This window comes from Saccoglossus kowalevskii, chromosome 2 (assembly GCF_978046115.1).
Source record: "Saccoglossus kowalevskii chromosome 2, keSacKowa6.1, whole genome shotgun sequence".
NCBI classification, from domain to species: domain Eukaryota; kingdom Metazoa; phylum Hemichordata; class Enteropneusta; family Harrimaniidae; genus Saccoglossus; species Saccoglossus kowalevskii.
The window spans coordinates 36751129-36771739 of record NC_140642.1 but is presented as its reverse complement, the minus strand read 5'-3'; positions in this window follow the sequence as shown (position 1 = coordinate 36771739).

The following is a 20611-nucleotide window of genomic DNA, read 5'->3' as shown; positions in this document are numbered from 1 at the left end:
CATCAAGTGTTATTGACAATTGATTTTTTCTTGAATATTCTAGCAATAAATCATAACATGACATTGTAAGTTTTATCCCCCCAAAAAATTGAAATTAAAATCACATTTATGCAAATATCTGTGTTGAATTATTATTTACTAGTTGATTGACAATGGTTTCCTGCATCTTAAGCATAGTGAATAAATAAATGCTGCTTGGACCAATAAATATGTTATATAGTAGATAATAGTTGGTAATTTTCGTCCTAAGTAACTATTCAGAATAGCTAGAAGTTATTTATTCACAAAATTTGCTGAAAAGTAACTGGGCATAGAAATAAATTATTCAACTTACCCTCCTTACTGATACCCTTCTACTTGTACAATTCATTCTCGTATTTTGCCCTGAGTAAAAGCTTTATGCAATTCTATGAAATGAAGAAAAATATTGGTATTGATGTCACCACCAGAAACTACTGCTGATAATTCTGTCGGCGTTGGACCAAATGAAAAATGAAATAAAATCGCCAAAATAACCTGTACATTGTCATGTAACTATAAGAAATATTGTGAAATAGTAGCGCTATCTTTATGGTTTCCGCGCACTGAGCCGTTTGGAAACTCGGCAAGGGATGCCAGTGAATTCGCTGAAGCCCGAACTGCAAGCTGGTCGACCGGATGCTGGCACAACAGCTGATCGACACCAACTATAGAAGTTCAAGGAAATGAATAAAACCGCACCAAATTTGTTCGAAAATACACGATAACGACAGTACAGACCTACACCACTGTTTTGAATCACGATACAATCTAAATTCCAATATTATTCGATGCTGACTCACCTTTAGTGGCTATGAGGTTTGCTGTGCGATATGCAAGTTGTCACTTGTTCGATTATAAACAAACAACTGAAGATGGAGTCGTGGTGTTGCTATGGGAATACGCAACGTCGCGACGTGCCAAACGTTCCTGCGGCAACTTTCAACCAATCAACGAGTCACTATTGTGCACGTGATTAGGGCAAAACCATATAAGCGGATGGGGGTTGTAGGTTATTATTGAGGGTGAATAGAATGCGGAGCACAAATACTTGAATTTATAGTTGTAGTACGTCAACCACATGAGGTGTATTCAGTATGTCGTATCGAGAATCGGAAAATACTCTTTATTTTTTCATGAAAAGTGAATTCTATTAATTAGTCTCATTCCCTTTTTTACCGAAGGACAAAGGTTACTTCAGACGCTGGTTGCCAACGTTCTTTGTACAAAGAGTGCCGGGAACCAGTGAAGTACATTACGTGTTACAGGACATTACATGAGGAGGAATGTTTCGTCTTGTTAAGCATAGATGAGCTGAACGACGTCTCGATATGTCCTCATGTGACATAAATAGATTTATGTTGTTTTTATCTATGCTCGGTACATATATAACCACCAACGAAGGCACTATTAAATACGCCTTTAGAGGGCGCTATCACACGCTAGATCGGAATAATTGCAACGCTAATTAAAGTGCAATTATGACATTGAATGCATGCCAATAATAATATAAAACATAAATAAATAAAAGAAAAATTAGTATTATTGTTTTTCATTATCGATATAAATTTTAATTGATCTTTTAGATTAGCTGTTCTGTTCTGTTCTGTTAAATAAATCTCTGTTTTTTATCATGAGGATTGTTGTTATAAAATGTTGATTACATCAGTGTTTGAAATTACAGCCTGCCTGTATGTTGACACGGGTAACTATTCAGTCGGCCTGGTGAAAATCTCAAGTTACTAGCCCTGTGGTCGGGTAGATTTTTTGAGAAGAAAAAAAATATATATAACTTTATACAAAAATCACACATTTTTACACAGAAGCTTAGGATATAAGGAAAAAAATAAATTAAAAAAAAAACGCAGAATAACAACAATTTTGATGTAAAATGTCACCTGTGGCAGAATCTAGTTGTGGCTCTCTGTGGCTCACTAGGTCAGCTCATAAGCTCAAAGACTCTGCAAGGGATAGTGTCATTGGCTAACAACAACCACGAGATTTGAAAGCTGTTAAGACTAATTAGTGGCATGAGACCAGTAGAGAAGGGAACGGCAGCAAGTCAACATGTACGCGGAGTAGTGAAGACCTTCAATGTTACTAGATTGTAGATTGGCTGATGTAGATGCTCACTCAGATTATAGATCAGATTTGTCTGACTTGAATGAGAGTCACATTGAAAATGAGTGGTCTTATACCCTTGGGCTCAGCCTCTGGCTAATAAATAAAATATTTAAAACCTAAATAGGGCTGGTAAATTTTTAGCAGGACTGGCAAGTTTTTAAAGTTACCTGCTGTGTTGCCATGATAAACCATTTTGAGAAATTTCAAACACTGTTTATATTCAACTTTATTTTCTTTATTTTCTTAGGTTGTTGGTATAAGTTTGTCCCCAAGATGCAATAAAACTTGAAATTATTTTATGAATGAGTTAACATTCTGCAAGAAAAACAAATTATGCCATTGATAATATAAGAATTAAATGTCATTTTTATTTCCTTATTATCTTGAAAGTTCTCATTCACCTAAATTAGTCAATCTGAATAAAGAAAAGTTATAATTAAACAAACACATTTGTTGAGTTTGACTTTCAAGTAGTACAGTAAAATATATACATCAATGTTCTATGTGCATAATAAATTATGACATTTTTTTCACTTTTTATTATTAAATACAAACAATTTTGAAACACTACAAAGTTTCAGTCATTTAACAATATTAAATATACAATTTTGAAATACTAATAAGGTTTCATTAAACTTACATTCAGCTAATTAGAAAAAATAAAATTACAATTTTCTAATAAATTAAATATACACTTTTCAACAAATTAAATACACAATTTTGTAATAATAAAATATACATTTCAAAATACACATTCATTTTACTTTCAAGTATTCTATATACTACATCGTAACAATATTAAAGTTAAATTTCCATTTTTATTCAAGATACATTTAATCATTTTCAAGACATTAATATATAACAATAAAGTTATATATACATTTCTCTTTAAACACATTATTTATTCCTACATCTATTCCATTATACTTATACAATTTACTTTATAAATTTGACTATATTCATATACCTATCTATATTCATTCCATTATAATCATGAACCTATTTACATTTATCCCAAGATACTCATATACCTTTCTCTATTTATGTCATTATATTTTCATATCTATCTAGATTTATGCCATTATATTCATATAATTATTTATATTTATTCCATTATATTCATATACCTATCAAAAATTATCCTATTATTTTCATATACCTATCTATATCTCATTATATTCATATACCTATCTATATGTATCCCAGTATATACTTAATCAATTAATCTATATTTATCCACTATATTCATTTACTTTATATTTAACCCAATATATTCATATACCTATCTATATTTATCCTTTATATTCATATACCTATCTATATCTCATTATATGCATATACATATATGTATCCCATTATATTTATATACTTAATCAATTAATCTATATTTATCCACTATATTCATTTACTTATCTATATTTATCTCATTATATTCATATACATGTACCTATCTAAATTTATCACATTATATTCATATACCTATCTATATCTCATTATATGCATATACATATCAATATGTATCCCATTATATTTATATACTTAATCAATTAATCTATATTTATCCACTATATTCATTTACTTATCTATATTTATCTCACTATATTCATATACCTATCTATATTTATCTCATTATATTCATATACATATCTATATCTCATTATATGCATATACATATCAATATGTATCCCATTATATTTATATACTTAATCAATTAATCTATATTTATCCACTATATTCATTTACTTATCTATATTTAACCCAATATATTCATATACCTATCTATATTTATCCATTATATTCATATACCTATCTAAATTTATCACATTATATTCATATACCTATCTATATCTAATTATATTAATATACATATCTATATGTATCCCATTATATTTATATACTTAATCAATTAATCTATATTTATCCACTATATTCATTTACTTATCTATATTTATCTCATTATATTCATATACCTATCTATATCTCATTATATTCATATACATATCTATATCTCATTATATTCATATACATATCTATATGTATCCCATTATATTTATATACTTAATCAATTAATCTATATTTATCCACTGTATTCATTAACTTATCTATCTTTAACCCAATATATGCATATACCGATCTATATTTATCTCATTATATTCATATACCTATCTATATTTAACCCATTATATTCATATACATATTTATATTTATCTCATTATATTCATATACCTATCTATATTCATATACTTAACTATATACCTAAGTATATCTATCCCATTATAATGTGTCTAACATCTTCCCCACTATACTCATACACATGATTTTGTCTATACCACTATACTCACACAACTACCAATAAATATTCCACAATATTTATATACATAACTATATTCATGTCATTATTTTCATATACACACATACATCTCTTCCACTATATCCATACACCATATCACTATATTCCTATACCTAACAATACATTTATCACTGTCTTTATATATCTAACTATATGTATACCCCTATATTTATATACCTAATTATATTTATTCTGATATATTCTTATACATATCTATATTTAGCCCACTATGTTTATATACCTACCAATATGTAATCCACTAAACTTATAGCTAACTGTTTATATGCTTGCAACTATATTCATGTCTACTCATATCTATTATATGCATCCAGCTATATTCATATAGATATCTATATTTACCCTGTTCATAAAATACATTTGTTTATGGAGATTAATGTAAAAACCTGGCAACTATATCTATTCCTGAACATCCAAGTCAATCCTTTTATATTCATATACTTACCTACATCTATTTCACTACACTCATACAACTTACTGTCCATGGAATTTATATACTTTCCCTATATCTATTCCATTACACTCATTCAACTGACTATATAAATGTCAATATATTCATATACCTACCTCATATTCATATATCTATCTACATTTTTCCATTATATCCATATACATATCTATATCTCATGATATTCATATACATATCCATATGTATCCCATTATATTTATATACTTAATCAATTAATCTATATTTATCCACTGTATTCATTTACTTATCTGTATTTAATACAATATATTCATATATCGATCTATATTTATCTCATTATATTCATATACATATCTATATTTATCCCATTATATTCATATACATATCCGTATTCATATCATTAACTATATACCTAAGTATATCTATCCCATTATGTGTCTAACATCTTCCCCACTATACTCATACACATGCTTGTCTATACCACTATACTCACACAACTACCAATAAATATTCCACAATATTTATATACATAACTATATTCATGTCATTATTTTCATATACACACATACATCTATTCCACTATATCCATACACCATATCACTATATTCCTATACCTAACAATACATTTATCACTGTCTTTATATATCTAACTATATGTATACCCCTATATTTATATACCTAATTATATTTATTCTGCTTTATACCTATACATATCTATATTTAGCCCACTATGTTTATATACCTACCAATATGTAATCCTCTATACTTATAGCTAACTGTTTATATGCTTGCAACTATATTCATGTCTACTCATATCTATTATATGTATCCCGCAATATTCATATAGATATCTATATTTACCCTATTCATAAAATACATTTGTTTATGGAGATTAATGTAAAAACCTGGCAACTATATCTATTCCTGAAGATCCAAGTCAATCCTTTTATATTCATATACTTACCTACATCTATTTCACTACACTCATACAACTTACTGACCATGGTATTCATATACTTTCCCTATATCTATTCCATTTTACTCATTCAACTGACTATATAAATGTCAATATATTCATATAACTACCTATATCCTACTATATTCATATACCTACCTCATATTCATATATCTACCTACATTTTTCCATTATATCCATATATCTATCTATATTTGTTCTATTATATTCGTATGTCTACCTATATTTCTCCCATATTCAAGTACGTATCTATATTCATACCATTTTATTCATATACCTATTTATATCTATCCTACTATGTTTATTTACCTATATATTTGTATATTTATACTTTTACCAGTATATTCATATACTATGTCTATTCCACTGTATTCTGTATTTACTTATCTATATTTATAACATTATATTTATATACCTATCTATATATCATTATATTAATATACATATCTATATGTATCCCATTATATTTATATACTTAATCAATTAATCTATATTTATCCACTGTATTCATATACTTAACTATATACCTAAGTATATCTATCCCATTATGTGTCTAACATCTTCCCCACTATACTCATACACATGCTTTTGTCTATACCACTATACTCACACAACTACCAATAAATATTCCACAATATTTATATACATAACTATATTCATGTCATTATTTTCATATACACACATATATCTATTCCACTATCCATACACCATATCACTATATTCCTATACCTAACAAAACATGTATCACTGTCTTTATATATCTAACTATATGTATACCCCTATATTTATATACCTAATTATACTATTCTGCTATATACTCATACAACTTACTGTCCATGGTATTCATATACTTTCCCTATATCTATTCCATTATACTCATTCAACTGACTATATAAATGTCAATATATTCATATACCTACCTCATATTCATATATCTATCTACATTTTTCATTATATCTATATATCTATCTATATTTGTTCTATTATATTCGTATGTCTACCTATATTTCTCCCATATTCAAGTATGTATCTATCTTTATACCATTTTATTCATATACTATGTCTATTCCACTGTATTCATAACCTAACTATATCTACTTCACTATACTGACATACTATCTATATTCTATTACTTTCAAATACCTTACAATATAACACTTTATTCCTATACTTGACTATATCTGTTTCACTACATTCATATACCTGACTACAACTATGAAATCATACCGCTACATTATATATATGTATATATACATGTTACTTTATTCAAACAAATCATTGCATCAATCCCAATATATACTATATCTACCTAAATCAATTACCTATACTCATAGACTTACCTACCTTCATTCCACTATACTCATACAACTTACAATTTTATATCCATTATATTATTTGTATAAACTTATCTATTCAACTGTATTCATAATATATATATATGTACTAACTATATCTATACCACTATACTCACACACCTAACTACAACTATAACACTATATCGTTATATCTAAGTATATATATTCCATATATTGACATACTCAACTATGTCAACATAACTATATCTATAGCACTACATTGTATATATATATACACTCTATCTCATATTCATATGCCTACCAATATTTATTTAATTTAATTTTATTCAAATATCTACCTACGTCTATGTCATTATGACCATTTACTTACATAAATATTATATTTATATACTTACCAATATCTATTCCATTATGTTAATATAACTACCTATATCCATGTACTTATTCGAAATACTCACTGCATCAATCCCAATATATTTGTTTATCTACCCATATTAAGTACCTATACTCATAGACTTACCTACTTCCATTCCACTATACTCATACAACTTACAATTTTATATCCATCATATGATTTGTATATAACTATCTATTTAACTGTACTCATATTCTATGATATTCATCACATCCACTACAGTCATATACCTAATTATATCTATGCCATTATACTCATGTCTACCTATAACCATATCTTTATCACTTTATGCATATATCTAACTATATCTATTCCATTTGTTGAGCTCACTACCTAAGGCGCGTTATTTGTTCTATTGTGGAATTTTTTGTGATTCTAACTTATAGTTCATGCGCGTTCTTACGTTCCTATGTTCTACCTGTACGTTATTACACTTTCTTCTATGCTATCGATAAAGAGCCATTGCTCGAAACGTCTAGCTATTTTTAATAGTTATTTAGGACTACGATTACCAAATATTATCTTCTATATATCATATTTATCAGTCCGAGCAGCGTTTATTTATCTATAAACTACTATTACGATATATCTATTCCATATACTCACATACCTAACTACATTTATTACACTATATTCTTATATCTAACTATATCTATTTCATATACTCACATACCTAACTATATCTATACCACTATATTCATATATCTAACTATATCTATACGGCTATATTCATATACCTACCAATCTATACCATTATATTCACATTTCTAACTATAACTATCTCCCATTATATGTGTACACCTAACTATTTTGATACCATTATATTCATGAATTTAGCTACATTGATATCACTATACTCACATACCTAACTACATTTATTACACTATATTCTTATATCTAACTATATCTATTCCATATACTCACATACCTAACTACATCTATTACACTATATTCTTATATCTAACTATATCTATTTCCTATACTCACATACCTAACTATATCTATACCACTATATTAATATCTAACTATATCTATATGGCTATATTCATATACCTACCAATCTATACCATTATATTCACATGTCTAACTATAACTATTTGCCATTATATGTGCACACCTAACTATTTTGACACCATTATATTCATAAACCTAACTATATCTAAACCACTATATTCATATATCTATACTACTATATTCTTATACCTAACTATATCTATTTCATATACTCATATACTTAACTATATTTAAACCACTATATTCATATATCTATATTACTATATTTTTAAACCTAACTATATCTATATGGCTATATTCATATACCTACCAATCTATACCATTATATTCACATTTATAACTATAACTATCTCCCATTATATATGTACACCTAACTATTTTGATACTATTATATTCATAAACCTAGCTAGATTTATATCACTATACTCACATACCTAACTACATTTATTACACTATATTCTTATATCTAACTATATCTATTTCATATACTAACATACCTAACTATATCTAAACCACTATATTCATATATCTATTACACTATATTCTTATACCTAACTATATCTAATACACTATATTCTTATATCTAACTATATCTATTTCATATACTCATATACCTAACTATATCTAATACACTATATTCTTATACCTAACTATATCTATTGCACTATATTCTTATATCTAACTATATCTATTTCATATAATCATATACCTAACTATATCTAATACACTATATTCTTATACCTAACTATATCTAATACACTATATTCTTATACCTAACTATATCTATTGCACTATATTCTTATATCTAACTATATCTATTTCATATACTCATATATCTAACTATATCTAATACACTAGATTCTTATATCTAACTATATCTATTTCATATACTCATATACCTAACTATATCTAAACCACTATATTCATATATCTATACTACTATATTCTTATACCTAACTATATCTAATACACTATATTCTTATACCTAACTATATCTAATACACTATATTCTTATACCTAACTAGATCTATTGCACTATATTCTAATATCTAACTATATCTATTTCATATACTCATATATGTATCTAACTATTTCTGTACCACTATATTCATGTCTAACTATATGTATACCATTATTTTCGAATACCTAACTGTATCTATTTCCATATACTCATATACCATAAAATTATTTTATATTTTTAAATCATTAATTTGTCTAATTAACTTATGTATCTCTTCCTCCAATCTAATTTTTTTGATAAATTTACCAATCTCACAGTCAGTCTTTCGCTTTGTTCCTCTGTTCACAATCTGTTTTTCAATAACCAACTGACAATTCTTTTTAACAGCGATTTGTTGACATCGAATATTTGTATTTTGAGCTAAAATAAATATGAGAATACAACAGAATTAGCATAAACTATTATATAACAGCTACATACATATTTATCACATAATAAATCAAAATATTACAGATATATATTAATATAAATAGTGATATGTTTGTGTTGACTTATCAATCATGAAATGAAGAATATAGATTTCAATACTTACATGTCTTGGTGTCTGTAGAATCCTCCCCTATCGACTTTACTGGTGATTCAGAGAACATTTCAATAATTTTTAAATTTGTGTTTTGTAACATTGTTTGAGTTGTTTTGGGTGTGTGATTTGCCTGGGAGTTCTGAATACATGTTTTGGTGTCAGCTGTGTTCTGTATTACAGATTCTAGAAATATTTGTGACTTTTTCAAATTATTTTTTTCAGATTTTTCAGATTTGGAATTCACTTGCGCAGGTCTTGTCTGGGAATTTTGAATAGTGTTAGCCACACAAGTTTTAGTGTCTGAAGAGTTCTGAACAACAGACTCAGGAAATACTTTAGAGCTTTTCAAATTAACTCTTCTAGAGTCTGACTTTGTTTTTATTTGTACCAGATTTACTTGACAATTCTTAATGGGAGTTTTAGTGTCTGTAGAGATTTTAACCACAGACTCAGGAAATACTTTAGAGCTTTTCAAATTAACTCTTCTAGAGTCTGACTTTGTTTTTATTTGTACCAGATTTACTTGACAATTCTTAATGGGAGTTTTAGTGTCTGTAGAGATTTTAACCACAGACTCAGGAAATACTTTAGAGCTTTTCAAATTAACTCTTCTAGAGTCTGACTTTGTTTTTATTTGTACCAGATTTAGTTGACAATTCTTAATGGGAGTTTTAGTGTCTGTAGAGATTTTAACCACAGACTCAGGAAATACTTTAGAGCTTTTCAAATTAACTCTTCTAGAGTCTGACTTTGTTTTTATTTGTACCAGATTTAGTTGACAATTCTTAATGGGAGTTTTAGTGTCTGTAGAGATTTTAACCACAGACTCAGGAAATACTTTTGAGCTTTTCAAATTAATGTTTAAAGATTTTGACTTGATTTTTATAGGTCTAGTTTTCACTATGTTTTCAACATTGTTAATCATACACATGTTGGTATTTGAGGATTTTTGAACCAAAGATTCTGAGTAAACTTTTTGACATTTTGAGTGTATTTTGACATAATTAGATTTCGGGTGAACCTGGTTTTGTTTTGTTGGAGGAATCAGATGATCATGATTGTCTGTAAACAAAGAAAATAAACAACATTTATTATGACACAATGACTGTCAACCGTGATTGGAGAGAATGTTGTCAGGTAACATTGAGTAGTACAGATTCAGTCAGATCAAGTGCAGACTTCTAATTGCTGGACATTGCTTATGATAATTTGTTTTTCTATGTTGTATTTTGTGAACATACTAAAGATGAATATACATAGACAATAATCACTATGTGAAAATCATTATAACATTAAAGTTTAACACACAACTAGACCCTGACTGCTAAATTTAATCTGTCACAACACACTTTATATATAAATGTATATTATAATACATACCTGCTGCCATTTTTTTATTCCTCTTTGCATTTAGCAGTTCACGGAGGTCAACTAATTCAGGTTTTGTATTTATGAATGGTTTGGGATGTAATGTTTCTGTTTTGAATTTTTGTATCCAATTCTTTTCTGGTAAAGTGCAATTCTCTTTATTAGTCTGTATAAATAATAATAACATCAAGTGTTATTGACAATTGATTTTTTCCTGAATATCCTAGCAATAAATCATAACATGACATTGTAAGTTTTATCCCCCCAAATAATTGAAATTAAAAACACATTTATGCAAATATCTGTGTTGAATTATTATTTACTAGTTGATTGACAATGGTTCCCTGCATCTTAAGCATAGTGAATAAATAAATGCTGCTTGGACCAATAAATATGTTATATAGTAGATAATAGTTGGTAATTTTCGTCCTAAGTAACTATTCAGAATAGCTAGAAGTTATTTATTCACAAAATTTGCTGAAAAGTAACTGGGCATAGAAATAAATTATTCAACTTACCCTCCTTACTGATACCCTTCTACTTGTACAATTCATTCTCGTATTTTGCCCTGAGTAAAAGCTTTATGCAATTCTATGAAATGAAGAAAAATATTGGTATTGATGTCACCACCAGAAACTACTGCTGATAATTCTGTCGGCGTTGGACCAAATGAAAAATGAAATAAAATCGCCAAAATAACCTGTACATTGTCATGTAACTATAAGAAATATTGTGAAATAGTAGCGCTATCTTTATGGTTTCCGCGCACTGAGCCGTTTGGAAACTCGGCAAGGGATGCCAGTGAATTCGCTGAAGCCCGAACTGCAAGCTGGTCGACCGGATGCTGGCACAACAGCTGATCGACACCAACTATAGAAGTTCAAGGAAATGAATAAAACCACACCAAATTTGTTCGAAAATACACGATAACGACAGTACAGACCTACATCACTGTTTTGAATCACGATACAATCTAAATTCCAATATTATTCGATGCTGACTCACCTTTAGTGGCTATGAGGTTTGCTGTGCGATATGCAAGTTGTCACTTGTTCGATTATAAACAAACAACTGAAGATGGAGTCGTGGTGTTGCTATGGGAATACGCAACGTCGCGACGTGCCAAACGTTCCTGCGGCAACTTTCGACCAATCAACGAGTCACTATTGTGCACGTGATTAGGGCAAAACCATATAAGCGGATGGGGGTTATAGGTTATTATTGAGGGTGAATAGAATGCGGAGCACAAATACTTGAATTTATAGTTGTAGTACGTCGACCACAGGAGGTGTATTCAGTATGTCGTATCGAGAATCGGAAAATACTCTTTATTTTTTCATGAAAAGTGAATTCTATTAATCAGTCTCATTCCCTTTTTTACCGAACGACAAAGGTTACTTCAGACGCTGGTTGCCAACGTTCTTTGTACAAAGAGTGCCGGGAACCAGTGAAGTACATTACGTGTTACAGAACATTACATGAGGAGGAATGTTTCGTCTTTTTTAAGCATAGATGAGCTGAACGACGTCTCGATATGTCCTCATGCGACATAAATAGATTTATGTTGTTTTTATCTATGCTCGGTACATATATAACCACCAACGAAGGCACTATTAAATATGCCTTTAGAGGGCGCTATCACACGCTAGATCGGAATAATTTCAACGCTAATTAAAGTGCAATTATGACATTGAATGCATACCAATAATAATATAAAACATAAATAAATAAAAGAAAAATTAGTATTATTGTTTTTCATTATCGATATAAATTTTAATTGATCTTTTAGATTATTACAGTCTGTAAAGTATTTAGCTGTTCTGTTCTGTTAAATAAATCTCTGGTTTTTATCATGAGGACTTGTTATAAAATGTAGATTACATCAGTGTTTGAAATTACAGCCTGCCTGTATGTTGACACGGGTAACTATTCAGTCGGCCTGGTGAAAATCTCAAGTTACTAGCCCTGTGGTCGAGTAGATTTTTTGAGAAGAAAAAAAATATATATAACTTTATACAAAACTCACACATTATTACACAGAAGCTTAGGATACAAGGAAAAAAATAAATTAAAAAAAGAAACGCAGAATAACAACAATTTTGATGTAAAATGTCACCTGTGGCAGAATCTAGTTGTGGCTCTCTGTGGCTCACTAGGTCAGGTCATAAGCTCAAAGACTCTGCAAGGGATAGTACCATTGGCTAACAACAACCACAAGATTTGAAAGCTGTTAAGACTAGTTAGTGGCATGAGACCAGTAGAGAAGGGAACGGCAGCAAGTCAACATGTACGCGGAGTAGTGAAGACCTTCAATGTTACTAGATTGTAGATTGGCTGATGTAGATGCTCACTCAGATTATAGATCAGATTTGTCTGACTTGAATGAGAGTCACATTGAAAATGAGTGGTCTTATACCCTTGGGCTCAGCCTTTGGCTAATAAATAAAACATTGAAAACCTAAATAGGGCTGGTAAATTTTTAGCAGGACTGGCAAGTTTTTAAAGTTACCTGCAGTGTTGCCGTGATAAACCATTTTGAGAAATTTCAAACACTGTTTATATTCAACTTTATTTTCTTTATTTTCCTAGGTTGTTGGTATAAGTTTGTCCCCAAGATGCAATAAAACTTGAAATTATTTTATGAATGAGTTAACATTCTACAAGAAAACAAAATATACCATTGATAATATAAGAATTAAATGTCATTTTTATTTCCTTATTATCTTGAAAGTTCTCATTCACCTAAATTAGTCAATCTGAATAAAGAAAAGTTATAATTAAACAAACACATTTGTTGAGTTTGACTTTCAAGTAGTACAGTAAAATATATATATCAAAGTTCTATGTGCATAATAAATTATGACATTTTTTTCACTTTTTATTATTAAATACAAACAATTTTGAAACACTACAAAGTTTCAGTCATTTAACAATATTAAATATACAATTTTGAAATACTAATAAGGTTTCATTAAACTTACATTCAGCTAATTAGAAAAAATAAAATTACAATTCTCTAATAAATTAAATATACACTTTTCAACAAATTAAATACACAATTTTGTAATACTAAAATATACATTTCAAAATACACATTCATTTTATTTTCAAGTATTCTATATACTACATCGTAACAATATTAAAGTTAAATTTCCATTTTTATTCAAGATACATTTAATCATTTTCAAGACATTAATATATAACAATAAAGTTATATATACATTTCTCTTTAAACACATTATTTATTCCTATATCTATACCATTATACTTATACAACTTACTTTATAAATTTGACTATATTCATATACCTATCTATATTCATTCCATTATAATCATGAACCTATTTACATTTATCCTAAGATACTCATATACCTTTCTCTATTTATGTCATTATATTTTCATATCTATCTAGATTTATTCCATTATATTCATCTCCCTATCAAAAATTATCCTATTATTTTCATAAACCTATCTATATCTCATTATATTCATATACCTATCTATATGTATCCAAGTATATACTTAATCAATTAATCTATATTTATCCACTATATTCATTTACTTATCTATATTTAACCCAATATATTCATATACCTATCTATATTTATCCATTATATTCATATACCTGTCTAAATGTATCACATTATATTCATATACCTATCTATATCTCATTATATGCATATACATATCAATATGTATCCCATTATATTTATATACTTAATCAATTAATCTATATTTATCTCATTATATTCATATACCTATCTATATTTATCTCATTATATTCATATACCTATCTATATTTATCTCATTATATTCATATACCTATCTATACCTCATTAATTTCATATACCTATCTATATCTCATTATATTCATATAATATCTATATGTATCCCATTATATTTATATACTTAATCAATTAATCTATATTTATCCACTGTATTCATTTACTTATCTATCTTTAACCCAATATATTCATATACCGATCTATGTTTATCTCATTATATTCATATACCTATCTATATTTAACCCATTATATTCAGATACATATCTATATTTATCCCATTATATTCATATACCTATCTATATTCATATACTTAACTATATACCTAAGTATATCTATCCCATTATAATGTGTCTAACATCTTCCCCACTATACTCATACACATGCTTTCGTCTATACGACTATACTTACACAACTACCAATAAATATTCCACAATATTTATATACATAACTATATTCATGTCATTATTTTCATATACACACATACATCTATTCCACTATATCCATACACCATATCACTATATTCCTATACCTAACAATACATTTATCACTGTCTTTATATATCTGACTATATGTATACCCCTATATTTATATACCTAATTATATTTATTCTGCTATATTCCTATACATATCTATATTTAGCCCACTATGTTTATATACCTACCAATATGTAATCCTCTATACTTATAGCTAACTGTTTATATGCTTGCAACTATATTCATGTCTACTCATATCTATTATATGTATTCCGCAATATTCATATAGATATCTATATTTACCCTATTCATAAAATACATTTGTTTATGGAGATTAATGTAAAAACCTGGCAACTATATCTATTCCTGAACATCCAAGTCAATCCCTTTATATTCATATACTTACCTACATCTATTTCACTACACTCATACAACTTACTGTCCATGGTATTCATATACTTTCCCTATATCTATTCCATTATACTCATTCAACTGACTATATAAATGTCAATATATTCATATACCTACCTCATATTCATATATCTATCTACATTTTTCCATTATATCCATATATCTATCAATATTTGTTCTATTACATTCGTATGTCTACCTATATTTCTCCCATATTCAAGTATGTATCTATATTTATACCATTATATTCATATACCTATCTATATCTCATTATATGCATATACATATCAATATGTATCCCATTATATTTATATACTTAATCAATAAATCTATATTTATCCACTATATTCATTTACTTATCTATATTTATACCATTATATTTATATACCTATCTATATATCATTATATTAATATACATATCTATATGTATCCCATTATATTTATATACTTAATCAATTAATCTATATTTATCCACTGTATTCATTTACTTATCTATATTTAACCCAATATATTCATATACCGATCTATATTTATCTCATTATATTCATATACCTATCTATATTTAACCCATTATATTCATATACATATCTATATTTATCCCATTATATTCATATACCTATCTATATTCATATACGTAACTATATACCTAAGTATATCTATCCCATTATGTGTCTAACATCTTCCGCACTATACTCATACACATGCTTTTGTCTATACCACTATACTCACACAACTACCAATAAATATTCCACAATATTTACATGTATATACATATAAGACGTTTCAAAACACATTTATACTTGCTTTATGCTTAGGGAGCAAAAAATCAAACAATAACTTCAGTACCAGCTGCCTCAAAAAAAAACTCACAAAACACAGATTCACATTTATTTACATTAAATTACAATTATTCATTTATCTCTTATTGTGAGATATTTCATTCATTTACAGTACTTTTAGTATTTCCTTTTATTTTCATTTTTTTTTATTATTACATGTTTTTGACTTTATTGTATTTTATGTCAAGATCTCAAATGGGATACGATAGCAATAAAGAATTACTTACTTACTTACTTACATAACTATATTCATGTCATTATTTTCATATACACACATATATCTATTCCACTATATCCATACACCATATCACTATATTCCTATACCTAACAATACATTTATCACTGTCTTTATATATCTAACTATATGTATACCCCTATATTTATATACCTAATTATACTATTCTGCTATATACTCATACAACTTACTGTCCATGGTATTCATATACTTTCCCTATATCTATTCCATTATACTCATTCAACTGACTATATAAATGTCAATATATTCATATACCTACCTCATATTCATATATCTATCTACATTTTTCATTATATCCATATATCTATCTATATTTGTTCTATTATATTCGTATGTCTACCTATATTTCTCCCATATTCAAGTACGTATCTATATTTATACCATTTTATTCATATACTATGTCTATTCCACTGTATTCATAACCTAACTATATCTACTTCACTATACTGACATACTATCTATATTCTACTACTTCAAATACCTTACAATATAACACTTTATTCCTATACTTGACTATATCTGTTTCACTACATTCATATACCTGACTACAACTATGAAATCATACCACTACATTATATATATGTATATATCCATGTTACTTTATTCAAACAAATGACTGCATCAATCCCAATATATACTATATCTACCTAAATCAATTATCTATACTCATAGACTTACCTACCTTCATTCCACTATACTCATACAACTTACAATTTTATATCCATTATATTATTTGTATAAACTTATCTATTCAACTGTATTCATAAAATATATATATGTACTAACTATATCTATACCACTATACTCACACACCTAACTACAACTATAACACTATATCGTTATATCTATGTATATATATTCCATATATTGACATACTCAACTATGTCAACATAACTATATCTATAGCACTACATTGTATATATATATATACACTTTATCTCATATTCATATGCCTACCAATATTTATTTAATTTAATTTTATTCAAATATCTACCTACGTCTATGTCATTATGACCATTTACTTACATATATATTATATTTATATACTTACCAATATCTATTCCATTATGTTAATATAACTACCTACATCCATGCTACTTTATTCGAAATACTCACTGCATCAATCCCAATATATTTGTATATCTACCCATATTAAGTACCTATACTCATAGACTTACCTACTTCCATTCCACTATACTCATACAACTTACAATTTTATATTCAACATATGATTTGTATATAACTATCTATTCAACTGTACTCATATTCTATGATATTCATCACATCCACTACAGTCATATACCTAATTATATCTATGCCACTATACTCATGTCTACCTATAACCATATCTTTATCACTTTATGCATATATCTAACTATATCTATTCCATTTGTTGAGCTCACTACCTAAGGCGCGTTATTTGTTCTATTGTGGAATTTTTTGTGATTCTAACTTATAGTTCATGCGCGTTCTTACGTTCCTATGTTGTACCTGTACGTTATTACACTTTCTTCTATGCTATCGATAAAGAGCCATTGCTCGAAACGTCTAGCTATATTTAATAGTTATTTAGGACTACGATTACCAAATATTATCTTCTATATATCATATTTATCAGTCCGAGCAGCGTTTATTTATTTATAAACTACTATTACGATATATCTATTCCATATACTCACATACCTAACTACATTTATTACACTATATTCTTATATCTAACTATATCTATTTCATATACTCACATACCTAACTATATCTATACCACTATATTCATATATCTAACTATATCTATACGGCTATATTCATATACCTACCAATCTATACCATTATATTCACATTTCTAACTATAACTATCTCCCATTATATGTGTACACCTAACTATTTTGATACCATTATATTCATAAATTTAGCTACATTGATATCACTATACTCACATACCTAACTACATTTATTACACTATATTCTTATATCTAACTATATCTATTCCATATACTCACATACCTAACTACATCTATTACACTATATTCTTATATCTAACTATATCTATTTCATATACTCACATACCTAACTATATCTATACCACTATATTCATATACCTACCAATCTATACCATTATATTCACATTTCTAACTATAACTATCTCCCATTATATGTGTACACCTAACTATTTTGATACGAATATATTCATAAATTTAGCTATATTTATATCACCATACTCACATACCTAACTACATTTATTACACTATATTCTTATATCTAACTATATCTATTCCATATACTCACATACCTAACTACATCTATTACACTATATTCTTATATCTAACTATATCTATTTCATATACTCACATACCTAACTATATCTATAACACTATATTCATATATCTAACCATATCTATATGGCTATATTCATATACCTACCAATCTATATCATTATATTCACATGTCTAACTATAACTATTGCCATTATATGTGCACACCTAACTATTTTGACACCATTATATTCATAAACCTAACTATATCTAAACCACTATATTCATATATCTATACTACTATATTCTTATACCTAACTATATCTATTTCATATACTCATATACTTAACTATATCTAAACCACTATATTCATATATCTATATTACTATATTTTTATACCTAACTATATCTATATGGCTATATTCATATACCTACCAATCTATACCATTATATTCACATTTATAACTATAACTATCTCCCATTATATATGTAAACCTAACTATTTTGATACCATTATATTCATAAACCTAGCTACATTTATATCACTATACTCACATACCTAACTACATTTATTACACTATATTCTTATATCTAACTATATCTATTTCATATACTAACATACCTAACTATATCTAAACCACTATATTCATATATCTATTACACTATATTCTTATATCTAACTATATCTAATACACTATATTCTTATATCTAACTATATCTATTTCATATACTCATATACCTAACTATATCTAATACACTATATTCTTATACCTAACTATATCTATTGCACTATATTCTTATATCTAACTATATCTATTTCATATACTCATATACCTAACTATATCTAAACCACTATATTCATATATCTATACTACTATATTCTTATACCTAACTATATCTAATACGCTATATTCTTATACCTAACTATATCTAATACACTATATTCTTATACCTAACTATATCTATTATACTATATTCTTATATCTAACTATATCTATTTCACATACTCATATATCTAACTATTTCTG